This window comes from Myxine glutinosa, chromosome 6 (assembly GCF_964187855.1).
Source record: "Myxine glutinosa chromosome 6, kmMyxGlut1.1, whole genome shotgun sequence".
NCBI classification, from domain to species: Eukaryota; Metazoa; Chordata; class Myxini; order Myxiniformes; family Myxinidae; genus Myxine; species Myxine glutinosa.
Window position 1 is genome coordinate 175,709,301 of NC_136266.1, and position 20,310 is coordinate 175,729,610.

The window sequence follows — 20,310 nt, forward strand, 5'->3', positions numbered from 1 at the left end:
CTTGCCACTGTTGATGTCAAAGTGCACGAGTCTACAATTAGAAAGAGGCTGCACAAATTTCATCTGCATGAGAGGTGTGCCAGGAGGAAACCTTTGCTGTCCAGAAAGAACATCAGGGTAAGACTAAAGTTTGCCAATGAACACCCAGGCAAAGAGCAGCACTTCTGGAACAATGTGCTCTGGACAGATCAGTCAAAGGTAGAGCTATTTGGCCACAGTACCAGAAGACATGTTTGGCGAAAACCAAAGACAGCATTTGACCACAAGAACCTGATACCAACTGTAAAGCATGGTGGTGGAAATATTATGGTTTGGGGCAGCTTTGCTGCATAAGGGCCTCGGCAGCTCACCATCATAGAATCCACTATGAATTCTTCATTGTACCAGAGGGTGCTTGAGGATAATGTGAGGCCATCTGTCAGAAAGTTGAAGCTCAACCGAGGGTGGACCTTGCAACATGACAATGACCCTAAACATTCCAGTAAATCCACCAAGGAATGGCTGAAAAGAAAGAAATGGAGGGTTCTGGAATGGCCAAGTCAAAGCCTGGATCTAAATCCCATCGAGATCTTGTGGGGGGATTTGAAACGAGCTGTACATGCAAGAAACCTCTCAAACATCGCACAGCTGAAATAATTCTGCATGGAGGAGTGGGCAAAAATTTCTCCCAGTCGATGTCAGAGACTGGTAGACAGTTATAAGAAAGGGGGCAATACCACCTATTGGAGCCAAGGGTGTACTTACTTTTTCCACACGCAAAATTTGCATTTATGTTTATTTAAATTATACAATGGACTACAAAATGTAAATGTTTCATGATATTTGTTATATTATATCACCTTTATCTATCAATATTGTTGAAATGAAGATCAAATAGCTGTATGTTGAAATATGTTGAAAAAGTCAAAACTTTACATGGGGTGTACTTACTTTTTCACGTGACTGTATATACCTGTCAGCAATGGGTGTGGCTGAGACAGCCGGTTCCACTAATTAGAAGGGGTGTCTGCATACTTTTGGTCATGTAGTGACTGTAGTGTATATATATATGTATGTATGTATGTATATATATATATATATATATATATATATATATATATATATATATATATATATTATAATAATAATAATAATAATGCATTTATTTTATATAGCGCTTTTCAGGAAGCCCAAAGACGCTTTGACAGAGTGCAAAACATAATGCATAGCAAAACATAAAAACAATTGCAAAAAAAGAAGAATCAATAGGGAAATATTCAAAGCACAAAGGAGGGAGAAGGAGAGGAGATAGTCAGGGGTTAGATGCTGTGGGTTAAATGTTGAATGCAGTGTTGAACAGGTGGGCCTTGAGTGATGTTTTGAATGTGGTGAGTGAGGAGGAGTCTCTGATGGTGTGAGGTAGCGAGTTCCAGAGGGTGGGAGCAGCGATGGAGAAGGCCCTGTCCCCCCAGGATCTAAATTTGGTCCGGATGGAGGGGGTCAGGAGGTTGGTACCAGCAGAGCGGAGGTTGCGGGTGGGAGTGTGTCTGGAGAGGAGGTCAGCCAGGTAGGATGGGGCCAGGTTATGGAGGGCTTTGTAGGTCAAGAGGAGGATTTTGTACTGGATTCTCTGGGAGATGGGGAGCCAGTGAAGCTTGTAAAGGACGGGGGTGATGTGGTCACGGGTCCGGGAATGGGTGAGTAGACGGGCAGCGGAGTTCTGAATGTATTGGAGTTTATTGGTGATTGTTGAGGGTGAACCATAGAGGAGGCTATTGCAGTAGTCCAGACGGGAAGTGATGAAGGCGTGGATGAGGGTTTCTGCAGCCACGGAGGAGAGGGATGGACGGAGACGGGCGATGTTTTTCAGGTGAAAGAAGGCTGTCTTTGTGATCTGTTTAGTGTATTTGTCGAAGGAGAGGGTTTGGTCAAAGATGATGCCAAGATTCCGGATGTGAGGGGAGGTGGATACTGGGAAACCGTCGATGTTGAGGGCAAAGTTATGGGTGGACTTGGTGAGCGTTTTTGGGCCAATGATGATTATTTCAGATTTATCACAGTTAAGTTTGAGGAAGTTGATTTGAAGCCAGGATTTTATTTCAGTGATGCAGTTTGTCAGGATAGAGTGGGTGGCGGTGGAGATGGACTTGGTGGAGATGAAAAGCTGGATGTCATCGGCGAAGCAGTGGAATTGGAGACCATGACGGCGGATTAAGTGACCGAGGGGGGACAGGTAAAGGATGAAAAGGAGGGGGGCAAGAACTGAACATTGGGGGACACCTTGGGGGAGGGGAGCAGTGGGGGATTTGCAGTTATTGATGGAGATGAACTGACGTCTGTCAGAGAGGTATGGTTTAATCCAAGAGAGGGCAGTGCCGGTAATGTTAAAGGTGGTTTCAAGTCGGGTGAGGAGGATGGTGTGATCGATGGTGTCAAAGGCGGCGCTGAGGTCGAGGAGGATGAGAATGTTGAGGTTGCCAGCGTCAGAGGAGAGGAGAAGGTCGTTGGTGATTTTGAGGAGAGCAGTTTCAGTACTGTGGTTGGAGCGGAATCCGGATTGGAATGTTTCATGCAGGTTATTGGCAGAGAGGTGATGTTTGAGTTGAGTGGCTACAGCGCGTTCCAAAACCTTTGACAGAAAGGGTAGGTTGGAGATGGGTCTGAAGTTATTTAGGGTGTCAGGGTTTAGTCCAGGTTTTTTCAGAATGGGGGTAACAGCAGCAATTTTGAGGGATGGTGGGACGATGCCTGTAGACAGGGAGGAGTTTATTGTTGCAATGATAAGTGGAGAGAGAGCAGGAAAGGAGGCCTTGACAAAGCTGGAGGGGATGGGGTCAAGAGTGCAGGTGGCAGTTTTCATTCCGATGAGGAGTTCAGAGAGGTCAGTAGGGGAGACTGGGGAGAATTGAGACAGGGGATGGCAGGATAAGGGGGGGCAGGTGGTTTGAGGGGGAGCGGGTGCGGCGGTGGTCAAGCTGTTGTAGATGTTTTCAATTTTGCGTTGGAAGAATGAAAGGAAGGAGATGCAGTTGTCTATTGTGAATGACTGGGTGGTGGTGTTCAGGGGGCTGAGGAGTTTGTTTATTGTAGAGAAGAGTGTTTTTGGGTTTCCGGAGCCAGAGTGGATAATTTGAGAGTAGTAGGCGGAGCGGGCGTGGGAGAGGGCATCTTTCTAGTGTTGTATGTGGTCCTTGTAGGCCTGGGAGTGAACTGTGAGACCTGTTTTATTGCGGAGTCTTTCAAGTTGGCGAGCACGAGTTTTCATCAGGCGGAGTTCAGGGGTAAACCAGGGAGCAGAATGGGTGAAAGAAACTGTTTTGGTTTTTATAGGCGCAAGTTGGTCAAGGCAGGAGGAGAGAGTGTGGTTGTAGTAGTCAGTGAGGTCAGAAAGGGTGTGGAGGTCAACGAAGGGAGAAGTGGACATTTTTTCAGAGAGGGTCGATGAGAATGAGGTAGGTGAAAGAGCGTTTAGCTTACGGAAGTTGATAGTGCGATAATGCCTTGGTGCTGGGGTGGGGATGTTGATGGTCAGAGTGATGGCTAGGTGGTCAGAGAGAGTGAGGTCGGAGCCAGAGAGATGGTGCAAAATTAGTCCAGTAGAGCAGACAAGGTTGATTATAAAAATGTTATTGTTTATATATATATATATATATATATATATATATATATATATATATATATATATATATATATATATATATAAAGCAGTAAAGTATGTTTGTTTGTTTGTCCTCTTATAACTCGAGAACTACTCATCCCAGAGATAAACCAAAGGCATATTCGGAATCAGTACGTCTCAGAGCAACTACAGCACACCTTAAATTTTAAAAAACTTCGGGTTTTAAAATTAGCGTATTAGCGCAGAAGCGCTAGCAGAAGAGGGAGGGAATCGAAGGGAGGGAGCGCAGCGCTCCCTCCAGCGCTTCGCAGCGCCAGCGCTTCTGTTAGCGTAATTAGCGTATTTAGGAACGTTAATTTTTCAACTTCATTATTCGGAATCAGTACGTCCCAGAGAAACTTCGTAATGTTAATTTTTCAACTTCATCCGATTGACATGGGACCAACGGCATGTGACAGAGAGTGAAACACACATGCTACATTTATTTGACGACAATGAGTTCCGACTTCCGGGTTCGTGCCGCCAACCCTGTTCGTCTCTTGCGGCACACAGGGAATTACCAGTGAACTGGGACTCAATTTGCCGACCTCGGTAGGATGACAGACTGAGTCAACCCCCCTGGTGTTGAGGGGGAGGAGGAGGGGAGGGGGAAGAGGAGAGGAGGGGAATGGGAGGGAGGGGGAGGGAGGGCAGGGGGAAGGGGGGGTAGGGGGGAAGGGGAATGGGGGGAGTGGGGGGAAGGGTGGGAGGGGGGAGTGGGAGGGGAAGGGGGAGGGGAAGGGGGAGGGGAGAGGGGCCCTTCTTCCCCCGGGCACCCCCACACCCTCCCCTCCCCCCTTCCCCCCTTCCCCTCTTCCCCTCCCCCCTCTCCCCTCCCCCTCCACCCTCCCCCCCCCGTTCCCCTCCCCTCCTCTTCCCCCTCCCCTCCTCCTCCTCCGCCCGGCAATGCCGGGTACTTCTGCTAGTATATATATATCTATATATATATATATATATATATATATATATATATATACACATACATACATATATATATATATATATATATATATATATATATATATATATATATACATACATACATACATATACTAGCTTGTCTCGGCTCGCTGCGCTCGCACTGAGGAACGGGCTTATTTTAGCTGAGGATAATGACTGTACCTGAGTTGCTGTGTTGTCATGATTTACACCAATCATAATACAAACAATTATTTTGCACAAATTTATTTGATGTGTTTGTGACATTACATTTTTATAAGCAATTTAGGTTGAAGAAAGTGGGAATGGTGGATGAATTGGTTGAATGTTTTTTTTTCAAGAAAGAACCCCTCAGCACACACATAGGGGAGGGGTAGGTGCAGACTGGAAATTTGGAACGATTACACCTCATCACCACATAATTCAAAACACCTCACCACCACAAAATTAACAACACCTCACCACCACGAAATTTAAAACACCTCACAGCCATAAATCACGTAATAAAAACACCCCCCCACCACGAAATTAAAAACACCTCACAGCCATAAAACAATAAAAAATACCTCACAGCCACGAAAATAAAAACACCTCACCACCACGTAATTAAAACACCGCATCACCAAGTAATTAAAAACACCTCACCACCACGTAATTCAAAACACCTCATCACCACATAATTAAAAACACCTCACCACCACATAATTAAAAACACCTCACCATCGTAATTATAAATACATCACCACCACGTAATTCAAAACACCTCATCACCACATAATTAACAACACCTCACCACCACGAAATTGAAAACACCTCACAGCCATAAATCACGTAATAAAAACACCCCCCCACCACGAAATTAAAAACACCTCACAGCCATAAAACAATAAAAAATACCTCACAGCCACGAAAATAAAAACACCTCACCACCACGTAATTAAAACACCGCATCACAAAGTAATTAAAAACACCTCACCACCACGTAATTCAAAACACCTCATCACCACATAATTAAAAACACCTCACCACCACATAATTAAAAACACCTCACCATCGTAATTATAAATACCTCACCATCACGTAATTCAAAACACCTCACCACCATGTGATTAAAAACACCTCACCACCACGTAATTCAAAACACCTCATCACCACATAATTAAAAACACCTCACCACCACATAATTAAAAACACCTCACCACCGTAATTATAAATACCTCACCACCACGTAATTCAAAACACCTCACCACCATGTGATTAAAAACACCTCACCACCACGTAATTCAAAACACCTCATCACCACATAATTAAAAACACCTCACCACCACGTAATTCAAAACACCTCACCACCATGTGATTAACAACACCTCACCACCACGTAATTCAAAACACCTCATCACCACATAATTAAAAACACCTCACCACCACATAATTAAAAACACTTCACCACCATAATTATAAATACCTCACCACCACGTAATTCAAAACACCTCACCACCATGTGATTTAAAAACACCTCACCACCATCTCATTTAAAAACACCTCACCACCACATAATTCAAAATACCTCACCACCACGTGATTCAAAATCACCACAACGTTATTAAAAACACTTCACAACCACGGAAACAAAAGTTTGAGGGAGTCGTTAAGTGACAACACAGACACTGCCCAGATGTGTAGATATATAGATAAATGACTGTGCCCGAGTTGCCGTTTTGTCATGGTTTAAACCAATCATAATTCAAACAATTATTTTGCACAGATGTATTTGTAATATACGTGATATCACATTTTATAAACCATTGAATTTGAAGACTTAAGTTGCAAACAAAAAATTTCCCGAAAAGATTCCCCCCAAAAAAAAAAAATTGAATTTTTTTTCCAAAAAATACCCTTAGGACATACCGACGGGAGAGATATGTGCACACCAGAAGTTTGGTACGATTTCACAAAAGTTTGAGAAAGTAGTTCAGTGACAAGACAACACAACACAGGCACTGCACAGATATATATACAGTATATATATATATATATATATATATATATATATATATATATATATATATATATATATATATATATATATATATGAATGAATGAATGAATGAATGAATGATCGTTTTAAGGCCATTTTCCCCACTAGAAGCAGGGGTTAGCCTTGCAGGCCCCATGACAATTCATGGTTCCCTGTTTGAGGCAATGTTTTTTTTATGGCCGGATGCCCTTCCTGACGCCAACCCTTGGTCACACTCTTACGATGCACAGGGATACGGTGTACCTATTCTAAACCGGGGTACACACCGGGATCATTCATCCCAGCAAGCTGGTACTCAATTTGCCGACCTCGGAAGGATGACAGGCTGAGTCAACCCCCCTGGCGTTAATTCAGCGATCGACCGGGATTCAAACCCAGGATCCTAGGATTCCAAGCCGGCACCCTAACCGCTAAGCCAACACCAGGTTGATATATATATATATACATATATATATATATATATATATATAATAATTTATGTATTAAAGTATATATGCATAATTTACATATATATATATATATATATATATATATATATATATATATATATATATATATATATATATATATATACATACATGTATATATATTTATATTGTTGTGGATATGAGGATTGTGTTTTTTTTATTGTGTGCTTTATTATTATTATTGTTTATTCTGCGCCTCCTGCCTCCGGAGTTGTGTAAAGGTAAAAAGGGCGTCTCGGTAGTTAATTCCATAAACACCACATTGCAGGACCCGATAAAACCCTTGTTCAGTAGCTTATATCTTATTATGTGTTTTAGAGTAAGGCCTTGTCTTCCATTAGAATAATACTCCATTGCACCGAGTGAAAAAGAGATAGATTCCCTTCATTCCCATTCCCAAAAACCTCCATTCCCCCTTTCGTCGATTGGCAATTACATCCCCTCCAATTGCCGCCATTGACCACGAGGCAGGGTCGGAGAAGAAAGGCGTGTCTCCACCTCGTCATAGAGGGGAGGAGTGAGCCAGCCCCACTCGACCAACCATGAACAAGGGGTTTGGCTAGAGAGGGCGGAGGAAGAACGTTTGGGGGAGGTTCGCAAAGGTTGAGGGGCGGGGCCTATATAACCCGCGGCGGGGCGTTCCCCAAGAGGAGATGAGCTTTGACCAAGTTGAGACAAGGAGGGAGGAGACAAGAGCTAGGGCGTCAGAGCTGAGCTGCGTGCTTGAGCCACCGAAACTGCATCTACAGCAGCTTGAGCCACCGAAACTGCATCGACAGCAGCTTGAGCCACCGAAACTGCATCTACAGCAGCTTGAGCGACCGAAACTGCATCTACAGCAGCTTGAGTGACCGAAACTGCATCTACAGCAGCTTGAGCCACCGAAACTGCATCTACAGCAGCTTGAGCCACCGAAACTGCATCTACAGCAGCTTGAGCCACCGAAACTGCCTCTACAGCAGCTCGAGCCACCGAAACTGCAGCCACAGCAGCGTGGGGCCTGGACGGCAGTTTGGAGCAGGGCCGCGAAGGAACGGCGGCTGCCCAACGAGCCGATCGTGCTGCAGGACCAGTTGGACCTCCCTATCCCGCCAGCCATCCACCTGCCATCCCTATCATCATTCCCCGTGTAAGTGTGTTCGTAGTCTGTCTTTTGTCTTGTCCCTGGGTAGTAAGTAAGCCTGTTAGATAAACTAATGATTTCACTGTGTCACCTGCGTCTCATGTCCCTGTAAATAAACGTGACTGCTTTCTTTTTGCTTATATCTGTGAATAATAATAAACCCAGTTACTCTTCTGTACGTCTTCTTCCTCTTTGCATTCGGTCGCTTTAGAGTTTTCCAGATTAACCAGCTGCGGCGCGATACGGCCAAAGTTTGGGGTAAATCGGGTTTTAGTTAGGGGAATAACTGTTCGGTCGCGGAGCCTCCGCTCGGCAAGCATACCTTCTTTAACCGCGTACCGTAACAATTGGTGTCGGGGAGTGGGATACGAGGCCCGAAGCGCGCTTAACGCGCTCAAAATTACAAGCAGCTCGAAATTGTTTTGTTTTTAAAGGAAAACCCGAATTTTGAAATCGCGCCATGGCTGGTCAAGGCGACGGGATGCCGGTGGGAGAGATAGAGATAGACGGGGTGGAATCGACCCAGGACCTCGGGGAAATGTATATGGAGGATGTGGTTGAGGGGGTATCAGACGCACAAAATGGCGCTCTCGCGCACGAGGTTTCAGGCACGCAAAATGGCGCCTTTGCGCACGCGGTTACAGCGGCACCAAATCTAGCCGCGCCCGTGACCGTAGCAGCGCTGCTGGGGGATTCGGAACTGTTTATGTTACAAATGGGGGCCCTTATGGACAGGCTAGAAGCCAAAATGGGGAACCGGATGGATGCTCAGGGTGAGCGATTGGAAGCCAAAATGGGTGAGCAAATAAGGAACGAAGCGAGGGCTCAGAGTGAGCAATTGGGGGTAATGAGGGACGAAGCGAGGAGTACCGGTGAGGGATTAGAAAAAAAATTTGAGGGGTTAGACAACGGGATAAAAGAGGTAAAAAGTGGGTTAATGGGGTTAGAAAATAGGATGGAAGACAAATTGCGGGAGATAGGGGAGCAATCCGCCCGAGAAATTAAACAAATGGGAGAGCAGATAAAGGAGGTGAAAATCGGGGTAGAAACCAAACTGGATGCTCAGAGGGATGAATTGGGACAGATGAGGGCGGCATCTACAAAAGAGAGGGAGGAGATGAAAGAGGAAATACGACGAGGTGTGAGTGAGGCGGTCTCGGGGGTACGCGAGGAGGTAAAGCGAGGCGAAAAGCGTATAGAGAAAGAGGTGAGGAATAATACGGCTAGGTTACAGGGGGGCATAGAGGGTCTGACGGAGGAGGTGGAACAGCTGACGGAGGGACAAAAAGAACTAACGGAGCAGGTACAAAAGAACACTGCGGTACTAGGAGGGTTAAAAGCAACACAAAGAGACATCAAGGACGACTTAATAGCGACACAGAGGCAATGTCAGATGGTACGTGAGGGACTGACAATGAGGTTGGACGAGGTGACAGAGATAATGTAGACGAAGGACCGGCAGGTAAGGACGCACATAGAGACGGTCACGGTAGCCTTAGAGGACGAACTTGAGGAGACGCACCGGGAAATAAAAGAGGTGAAGCAAAAATTAGAGGAAGTGGAAGAAGAGGTGAGTGAAATTAAGAAGAGACGGACAGAAACTAAGAGAGAAATCCAGGAGGAGGTGATGGAATATGTACAAGGTCGGTGCTCAACTCGTAATGATGTGCTCGCTAACCAAATAAAGAGTTTGCATGTGGCGAAGGAGGTGCGGAGACAAGGTGCCAAGGTGAGTGGCGATATATTCGGCAATGTACATGATGTGAGGAAAGCTTCAGTCGGCTTGGGGGTTGTTGTGGACCCGGGTGTTCGTGAGAGGCCGTTGGTGAAGTGTGCGCAGGTCTGGTGTGCGAAAAAAGAGGTGTGCAAGAATGTCCGACTCTGGGGTGTGTGAGGAAAAAGTGCGCGCCAAGGAGTGAGTGTGCTGTCGAGAGTGAGTCGGCCGTAGTGCGTGTGCGAGGGAGCACATGGAAGCGCGTAGTGAGGAGTGTTACAGAGGATGTAACGGAAGCATGCACGCCTGTGGTGAGTGTTACGGAGGGTGTAAAGGGAGAATGCACGCCTGTGGTGAGTGTTACAGAGGATGTAACGGGAGAGGGTGCGCGAGAAAGGTGTGTAACGGACGGGTGCATGGGGAAAGAGTGCGCTGTCAAAAGTAAGGAAGAATGCACACCTGTGGTGAGTGTTACAGAGGGTGTAACGGGAGAGTGTGCACGAGAAAGGTGTGTAACGGACAGGGGCATGAGGAAAGAGTGCACTGTCGAGAGTAAGGGTGAGTGCGCTGTCAAGAATGGAGGTGAAAGTAGTGAGAGTGACACGGAGCGTGAGTTGGTTGTGACAGGTGAGCGAGGATGTACACCTGGAATGGAAGGATGCACACCTGGAAGGGTAGAGCGTGTGTGGGAATGCACACTTGAGTTGGTGGTGAGGCACGTAGTTGGGTGTGCGAGTGAGAGCACACCTGTGGTTGTCACAGAGGAGGTGACCGAGAAGGGAGCGTGAAGAGGTGTGTTGGTGAGGTGTGCGACCGACGAGTGTGTGCAAAGGTGTTCGGTGGTCAGGTGTGTGACCAAGTCTGTGAGTGGAATGAGTGTACCTGGGTGTGTAAGAGAAGGTGCAATGACCAAGAGCAGGGAGACAGCTGGATGTATGAGCAAGGAACGGGCTGCGGGGTGTACGGGCGGCGTTGGAGCATCGAGCTCAGTGAGGGTGAAAGGGGTAGCGTATGCGTGTAAGCATGCAGGTGAGGCATCGACCGTAACCGGGTTAGCGGTTAGAACGACATTTAGCCGAATCGGGCCCTCGGTGCGCGTCGGGCAGCTTCGCGTGCCGCGAGGACCAGCGGGGATCCGAACCATGGCGAGTTCGAAAGGACCGCCGTACGTGATCCACGCTGGGCCGCGCTTGGAACGGCCGCGTCCGTGCTCCGCTAGGCGGAACGGGCAGCCCGATAGGAAGGGTCGTCATGGCGACCCCTTTTTGTTAAGGCGTTCCGGCAGGTCGAGATCGGGCAATTGGATGGCTCCACGCCGAGGTGGTGCGTGGGATCTCGGCCCGGGTAAGCGTCCTTCCCTGCACCGAGTGCCGGACGCATCCAGCCACTGGCACCAAACAACCTGCATTCATTGCTCGGCTTTACGAAGCCGGGCTGTAGACGTGAATTGGCGCACCGAGAGGATCTAATAAGTAGACAGGTGATGAGGTTAGTGTTTTGGACCCAAAATTAGAAAAAGGCAAAATTTGATGATTGGTACGGTGATTGGCAGATGATTGGCAAAATTTTTGATTGGCTGAAATTTGGTGAGCAAAATTGATAGTGGGACCTCCCCGATGTGGTGGGATGGGCAATCCACCATCCCTCACAGAGGGGGGCAAAGGAGCACTAGCTTATGGGGTTTATGGCAGTGTAAGCTCGCCGAGGGAGGGTTTGGATAATGTGTAGGGACCTAGAAGATGACATTAGGTAACGTTAAGGTTAGTTAGTGACTGATACCTGTAGTGGGGACGCAGGTAGATTAGAGTGGATAATAATGACGTGGTATGTGCTTAGTTTAAAGGGAAGACGGGGAACACTAAGTTAGCAGGGCAACAGGTAGTTTAGATGATGCCGTGTGAGGATTGAAAGTGTATGGTGACCAGGTGTGATTGAACAGGTGTGATTGCACAGGTGTGCAACTGAACAGGTGAATGGAGCAGTGTTTGAGTGATGGTGATGGTGATGTGTGTGGTGTTGACCAACTGGTCCAGGAAGGAAGGAGGGAGGGTGCAGGTGGCACCAGGTGTGAGTGCACAGGTGTGCACCAACAGGTAAATGGAATAAATGGTTGTGTGGAAGACATGGAGTGTGGAATAAATGGAGTTTTGGAATGGATGGTGTGGAGTGAGCATGGTGGAAACAATGGAGTGGAGTGGATGGTGCGAAGGTGTGAATGGGGGAAGGGTGGACCCCCATCACGAATACCCGGGGCGGGTAGTGTAAATGTTAGGTAGAGGGTATAGGTAAATTGTGGTTGGATATTGGCATCTGTGGTGTGGGTGGAAGAATGATGTTTGGATGGGTGCATTAGTGTTGTGGAAATGGCTGGGCGTGTAGCCTGTTAGTGTGTGTAGTTGGTTTGGGCACTCCACCACTGTGAGGCTGTCGGCCAGGTGAGGCCGCAGGTGGGCTCTGGGAGCCGGTAGTTGTGGATGGGGCCTGAGGATCCGGAGGACGGACCCGGGTAGCCCAGTGCCAGAGGGCACCAAGGGGTGACAGAGCCAGGAGGGGCCTTCCCCAGTTAGTTAGGTTAGGGTGAGGAGCTAGGTAAGCTCGGGTGGCAACTACAGTGGTGGAGGTGTGCAGGTGGGTAGACCTGCTGGGAGAGCTACACGTCACAGCCCAGAAATTGTGCAAGGGCACCGGGAGATGAATCGGGGGAGTGAGACCCCAAATTGAGAAGCACCACAGTTTGGTCAATGGGAATTGGTTTTTAGAACCCATAGTGTAAGTTGGCCAATGGATTGGCAGGGAGAGACCCCGGGTAGTGTAAAGTGTGTTAAAGTCATTTAGAGGATAGTTAGGATTAGGAAGTCTCCTCACACCATCTACATCCACTCACCTGAGGTGGCAGGTACCTCCACACCATGCCATGTTTTGATTATTTTTTATTGTGCAAATGTTTTGGATTGTGAGACGCATCATGACGTGGGTGTGACATTGTGCATGATGTTCCATCTCTGCCTCCTTAAGAGGATTGATGATGAATTGGGTGATGGCAAATTTTGGATAGAGGGAGCGAAGACGAATTTGGTATGGGAAATATGGGGAAGACGTGACGGTAGTGACGGATTGGTAAATGTGTAGATTTTTGTAAATGTGGGGTAAGGGCAAGGGTAGTGTAGGTGACAGGGGGGTGACGTACGGTAGGGACGAGCTTTCTCACTTCGCCCTCCGTACGCATTTCGCCTTGCATTGCCTTATTGATGTGTACCCTTGTGACCTTACCCCTCGCTCATTTGTCTTTCCCCTTTTGTCTCCCACATGACCTGTGCGCCATTGGGCGCCGAGGGGAGCATGCGTGAGTCGGCCATTGTGCGCCCGAAATTCCCAGAACCAGCTGTCTGCATCGATGCACCACATTATGGACCACATGCCTGTGGCCGAGCACCACGTATGGACCCCATGGGTTGGGGCATGGCCCCTCTGCTGGAACCGGCCATGAGGGCCCGAAATCTTGCTGGCGGACCTTGGCCACAGGGCACCGATGCCCCACAGGTGAACCACACTAGTCGGCCCTGTGGGCCATAAATAAAATAAAATAAAAAGGACACATTGAGTGCATTTTTCAGTTCAAATAGGCCGCCAGTAAGAAAAGCAAAGAAAATGACAACAACTGGAAGAGATAATAATAGCCAGCAGAGGAAGCCGAAGAGCAAGAGACCACCTGCAGGGTTAGGGGTTGTTGATGTTATTTTTATTGAACACTGATGAAATGTGGTGACTGCACCGATTGGTGCTTGAGGGTGTGTTGGTGCGTTATAGGTGCTTTCATGGTGCATTGATGCAGAGCAGACTGTCTCCCCCCCAGAAAGAACAATTACAGGTCCTGGGTTAGTTTTGTAAATAAAAGTAGCGTCAATTGTAAATAATGCTCCCCACCGTCAATGTATAGTTTGAAGACCATTCCGCAATTCGGTTAGCTGTGGGCGTAAGTCTGTTAGGCAGGGTGCAATGGAGCAGCGGGACACATTTATTTATGTTTTAAAACTGTCGCACTCAGGGTCAGGTTAAAAGTAGAGGGAACTACACCTACGTGTCACATGAAATAAAAGTTGTAGGCCCGGGCCGTGCCTAAGAGGAGGAGGGTGCAGTGTTGCGGATATGAGGATTGTGTTTTTTTTATTGTGTGCTTTATTATTATTATTGTTTATTCTGCGCCTCCTGCCTCCGGAGTTGTGTAAAGGTAAAAAGGGCGTCTCGGTAGTTAATTCCATAAACACCACATTGCAGGACCCGATAAAACCCTTGTTCAGTAGCTTATATCTTATTATGTGTTTTAGAGTAAGGCCTTGTCTTCCATTAGAATAATACTCCATTGCACCGAGTGAAAAAGAGATAGATTCCCTTCAATCCCATTCCCAAAAACCTCCATTCCCCCTTTCGTCGATTGGCAATTACATCCCCTCCAATTGCCGCCATTGACCACGAGGCAGGGTCGGAGAAGAAAGGCGTGTCTCCACCTCGTCATAGAGGGGAGGAGTGAGCCAGCCCCACTCGACCAACCATGAACAAGGGGTTTGGCTAGAGAGGGCGGAGGAAGAACGTTTGGGGGAGGTTCGCAAAGGTTGAGGGGCGGGGCCTATATAACCCGCGGCGGGGCGTTCCCCAAGAGGAGATGAGCTTTGACAGAGTTGAGACAAGGAGGGAGGAGACAAGAGCTGGGCCGTCAGAGCTGAGCTGCGTGCTTGAGCCACCGAAACTGCATCTACAGCAGCTTGAGCCACCGAAACTGCATCTACAGCAGCTTGAGCCACCGAAACTGCATCTACAGCAGCTTGAGCGACCGAAACTGCATCTACAGCAGCTTGAGCCACCGAAACTGCATCTACAGCAGCTTGAGCCACCGAAACTGCATCTACAGCAGCTTGAGCCACCGAAACTGCCTCTGCAGCAGCTCGAGCCACCGAAACTGCAGCCACAGCAGCGTGGGGCCTGGACGGCAGTTTGGAGCAGGGCCGCGAAGGAACGGCGGCTGCCCAACGAGCCGATCGTGCTGCAGGACCAGTTGGACCTCCCTATCCCGCCAGCCATCCACCTGCCATCCCTATCATCATTCCCCGTGTAAGTGTGTTCGTAGTCTGTCTTTTGTCTTGTCCCTGGGTAGTAAGTAAGCCTGTTAGATAAGCTAAAGATTTCACTGTGTCACCTGCGTCTCATGTCCCTGTAAATAAACGTGACTGCTTTCTTTTTGCTTATATGTGTGAATAATAATAAACCCAGTTACTCTTCTGTACGTCTTCTTCCTCTTTGCATTCGGTCGCTTTAGAGTTTTCCAGATTAACCAGCTGCGGCGCGATACGGCCAAAGTTTGGGGTAAATCGGGTTTTAGTGAGGGGAATAACTGTTCGGTCGCGGAGCCTCCGCTCGGCAAACATACCATCCTTAACCGCGTACCGTAACAATATATATATATATATATATATATATATATATATATATATATATACAGTATATATATATATATATATATATATATATATATATATATATATATATAAATATATATATATATATATACGTATATATATATATATATATATATATATATATATACTATATATAGTATATATATATATATATATATATATATATATATATATATATATATATATATATATATATATATATATATATATATATACATATATATACATATATATACATGCATATATATATATATATATATATATATATATATATATATATACACACATATGTATGTTGTCTCTGGAAATAACATCAATTTCTCAATCCATTATGTGATTATGACACTGGAAAGATGGAAGAGAGTTTGTCTGTGAGACAACTGACAAATAAATTTGAAATCCTTGGAAGCCAAAAGCGATACAACAAGTAAAACTCGAAAACATGCTCCCATGTGCCTAAACTGCCTCGTTGGACCATCCATGTTATTTTTTGATTAAATACAGAAGTCTAAGCTTGTGGGGGAACTAACTGACAGCGATAAACACGTTGGGAGACTGTCAGAATAAAAGCCGAAGATGCAGATAAAAATACTTAAGTAAAGCAGCAGGAATGGAAAGATTGAGAAGAAGAGGAAGAAAAATAGGAAGTAGTGAAAGAATGTAAATGAAAAGAAGAAATTATTCATTTTTGTAGGTATTTTAGTGAAAATTGTATTTGAGGATGTACTTTAAAGTCAAATGTATTAATGTTTCTGCAGGAAATTGATCTGGTCCTGGATATCTTGAGATGTGTGGACAAGCTTGATAAACTATGATTTACCACTAAATTGCAAAGAAGAACCAAAGAAAGGAACCAGTGTAACAGAAGATGAACCGACGCTTCAAAATAGTAATTTTGCAACAGACGCCTTTGTCACTTTGATGGTGGCTGAAAAGTAGGTTCAAACTTCTGATCCATCACACTCTGTATTTTTATGCAGCGCACGCATTTGATGGACAACTGAATGATATAATTGTAATCTGGCGTTCCCACACAGGGGCTGGCCGGATAGCCTGGAGGAACGCACATTTGTCTCTAAGCTGTCTAGCCTGGGTTTAAAAACTTTGCCCAGCTATAAACTGTTATTCTGGTGTTTCACAGACAGAGCTGTGTATCAACATGTGCACCGTCCTTCTTTCTGACGGACGTTGAACTGGGCATCCCATCTGTCAGCATTCACTGAACATAAAGATCCCACATTAAAGATCCACGGTGTCCGTCGTGAAGTTCCAAATTCCTGCACACTCGGTCAAATATCTTATGTCCACGTAGTGATGCATCCAATATTGCAACCCTGGCCAGGAAACCGCTTCGGCAGAACCGATTCTCCATATTGAGCATGGTGCACAATAACGGGTTCCTCAAGGAAAGCTTGAAAATCCTGTCCAACTCTACAAAGCCAATGATTTCAACAACATTAGTTCCAAAATGCACAAATAGAAAACATGTAGTTTATAATAGACTATACAACAAACAACAACAGGCATTTTAAGGCCATTTTCCCTGCTAGAGCGGGGTCAGCCTTGCGGTCCCCATGACAATCTTCTCCATTTTGCCCTATTTTCTGCATCTCTCCTTGTTAACCCCCTTGCCCGCATTTCTTCTTCCACCACCTTCAGCCAAGTCTTTCTCGGTCTTCCCCGTCCTCTACTTCCTTCTACATTCATTTCCATCACTCTTCTCAACCAGTCACTTTCATCCTTCCTCAATACATGACCAAACCATCTCAACCTATTTCTCTTCACAGCATCCATCACAGGTAATGTATGCTGGGATAAAGTTTATAATAGACTATAACAGCAGATAAAGCATGGCTCCGCTACATGTGACCAATGACATTATCCACCACACCAGAGGCATACTAAATGGATGTGAATTGATAGTGAGAGACTATTGAGTTCAGTCTCTGTATTTGCCTAATCAAATCATTGGCATTTCTGGAGCAAAAGGTCGCCAAACTAAAAGGAAAAATTAAAGGTACATATTGATATGCTCGCATTCATTTGGTCTGGGGGTTCAATCCAAAATTCCCAGTTGGCTGTGCATGCAAACCTCGCTTAAAATTTGAATTGAGGTGGCATTCCAATCAAGATCAAGAGAAGACAAACAGATTGATTGGGCAAAGCCAATACATGTGGCATGCAAATCGAATCTGGTTTCTTTTGAGTTTGTGCCTTAGTGCGTACCCACAGGACCCAATCAGATTCAAAATTAATCAATTTACCGTGCTTCTCATGTAAACGCAATCACCGCTTTTCTGCCTAACAGCAGCTGCAAGTTAAAGGCATGTGCAGGGAATGGATTTTGGAACAATACGACCCAAAGTAATGGATTGTGCACGAAAACGGAGAAAGCAAAAAAAGGAAAAGCAATGATAAAATACAACAAAGAGCGGCGGAGTCTCAAATTACCTACGATTGCGCTAACCCAGACAACGTGTGCGAGTTTACTCAAAAATGCTGCTAATCCAGCACAGGCGATGAAAGCTCACCGTGAAACAAAGCATTTCCGAGCTATGTCCCGCACCGGACACAGACCTATTGCGCATCCTGCCACTCGAGAGACTCCAAAGTATCAAAGCTGCATTCTATCTTAACCGAGAGAGTCCAAAGCATCGGAGCCGCATTCTATCTTAAACGAGAGACACCAAAGCATCGGAGCCTCATTCTATCTTAACCGAGAGAGTCCAAAGCATTGGAGCCGGATTCTATCTTAACTGAGAGGCTCCAAAGCATTGGGGCCGCACTCTATCTTAACTGAGGGTGTCCAAAGCATTGGAGCCGCATTCTATCTTAACCGAGAGAGTCCAAAGCATTGGAGCCGCATTCTATCTTAACCGAGAGAGTCCAAAGCATCGGGGCCGCATTCTATCTTAACCGAGAGAGTCCAAAGCATTGGAGCCGGATTCTATCTCAACTGAGAGGCTCCAAAGCATCGGGGCCGCACTCTATCTTAACCGAGGGAGTCCAAAGTATTGGAGCCGCATTCTGTCTTAACCGAGAGAGTCCAAAGCATTGGAGCCACATTCTATCTTAACCGAGAGACTCCAAAGCATCGGGGCCGCATTATATCTTAACTGAGAGGCTCTAAAGCATCGTGGCCGCATTATATCTTAACTGAGAGGCTCTAAAGCATCGTGGCCGCATTATATCTTAACCAAGAGGGTCCAAAGCATTGGAGCCGCATTCTATCTTAACCGAGAGAGTCCAAAGCATCGGGGTTGGATTTTATCTTAACCGAGAGACTCCAAAGCATTGGAGCCGCATTCTATCTGAACTGAGAGGCTCCAAAGCATCGGGGCCGGATTCTATCTGAACCGAGAGACTCCAAAGCATCGGGGCCGGATTTTATCTTAACCGAGAGAGTCCAAAGCATTGGAGCCACATTCTATCTTAAACGAGAGACTCCAAAGCATCAGGGCCGGATTCTATCTGAACCGAGAGACTCCAAGGCATCGGGGCCGGATTTTATGTTAACCGAGAGTCCAAAGCATTGGAGCCACATTCTATCTTAAACGAGAGACTCCAAAGCATCATAGCCGCATTCTATCTTAACTGAGAGGCTCCAAAACATCGGAGCCGCATTATATCTGAACCAAGAGACTCCAAAGCATCGGGGCCGGATTCTATCTTAAACGAGAGACTCCAAAGCATCGGAGCCGGATTCTATCTTAACTGAGAGGCTCCAAAGCATAAGGAGCTGCATTCTATCTCACCCGAGAGAGTCCAAAGCATTGGAGCCGCATTCTATCTTAAGCGAGAGACTCCAAAGCATCGGGGCCGCATTCTATCTTAACTGAGAGGCTCTAAAGCATCGGGGCCGCATTCTATCTTAACTGAGAGAGTCCAAAGCATCGGAGCCGCATTCTATCTTAACTGAGAGAGTCCAAAGCATCGGAGCCGCATTCTATCTTAACTGAGAGGGTCCAAAGCGTCGGAGCCGCATTCTATCTTAACCGAGAGAGTCCAAAGCATTGGAGCTGCATTCTATCTTAACCGAGAGGGTCCAAAGCATCGGAGCCGCATTCTATCTTAACTGAGAGGCTCCAAAGCATCGGAGCCGCATTCTATCTTAACCGAGAGAGTCCAAAGCATCGGAGCCGCATTCTATCTTAACCGAGAGAGTCCAAAGCATCGGAGCCGCATTCTATCTGAACTGAGAGGGTCCAAAGCATCGGAGCCGCATTCTATCTTAACCGAGAGACTCCAAAGCATCGGAGCCACATTCTATCTTAAACGAGAGGCTCCAAAGCCTCGGAGCCACATTCTATCTCAAACAAGAGGCTCCAAAGCCTCGGGGCCGGATTCTATCTTAAACGAGAGGCTCCAAAGCATCGTAGCCGCATTCTATCTGAACCGAGAGACTCCAAAGCATCGGGGCCGGATTTTATCTTAACCGAGAGAGTCCAAAGCATCGCAGCCGCATTCTATCTTAAATGAGAGGCTCGAAAACATCGGAGCCGCATTATATCTGAACCAAGAGACTCCAAAACATCGGGGCCGGATTCTATCTTAACCGAGAGACTCCAAAGTTTCGGGGCCGGATTCTATCTTAAACGAGAGACTCCAAAGCATCGGGGTGGATTCTATCTTAACCGAGAGACTCCAAAGCATCGGGGCCAGATTCTGTCTTAACCGAAAGGCTCCAAAGCATCAGAGCCGATTTCTATCTCAACCGAGAGACTCCAAAGCATCGGGGCCAGATTCTATCTTAAATGAGAGGCTCCAAAGCATCGGAGTCACATTCTATCTGAACCGAGAGGCTCCAAAGCATCGGAGCCACATTCTATCTAAACCGAGAGATTCCAAAGCATCGGAGCCGCATTCTATCTTAACCGAGAGATTCCAAAGCATCGGAGCCACATTCGATCTGAACCGAGAG

General features: G+C 46.4%; 1 protein-coding gene across 6 annotated transcripts in view; it reads right to left on the bottom strand.

The window, feature by feature from the left end:
- LOC137428972 (ephrin type-B receptor 2) overlaps positions 1 to 20,310 on the bottom strand; it is a 252,354-nt gene that overhangs the window by 106,069 nt on the left and 125,975 nt on the right. The window lies entirely within an intron of this gene.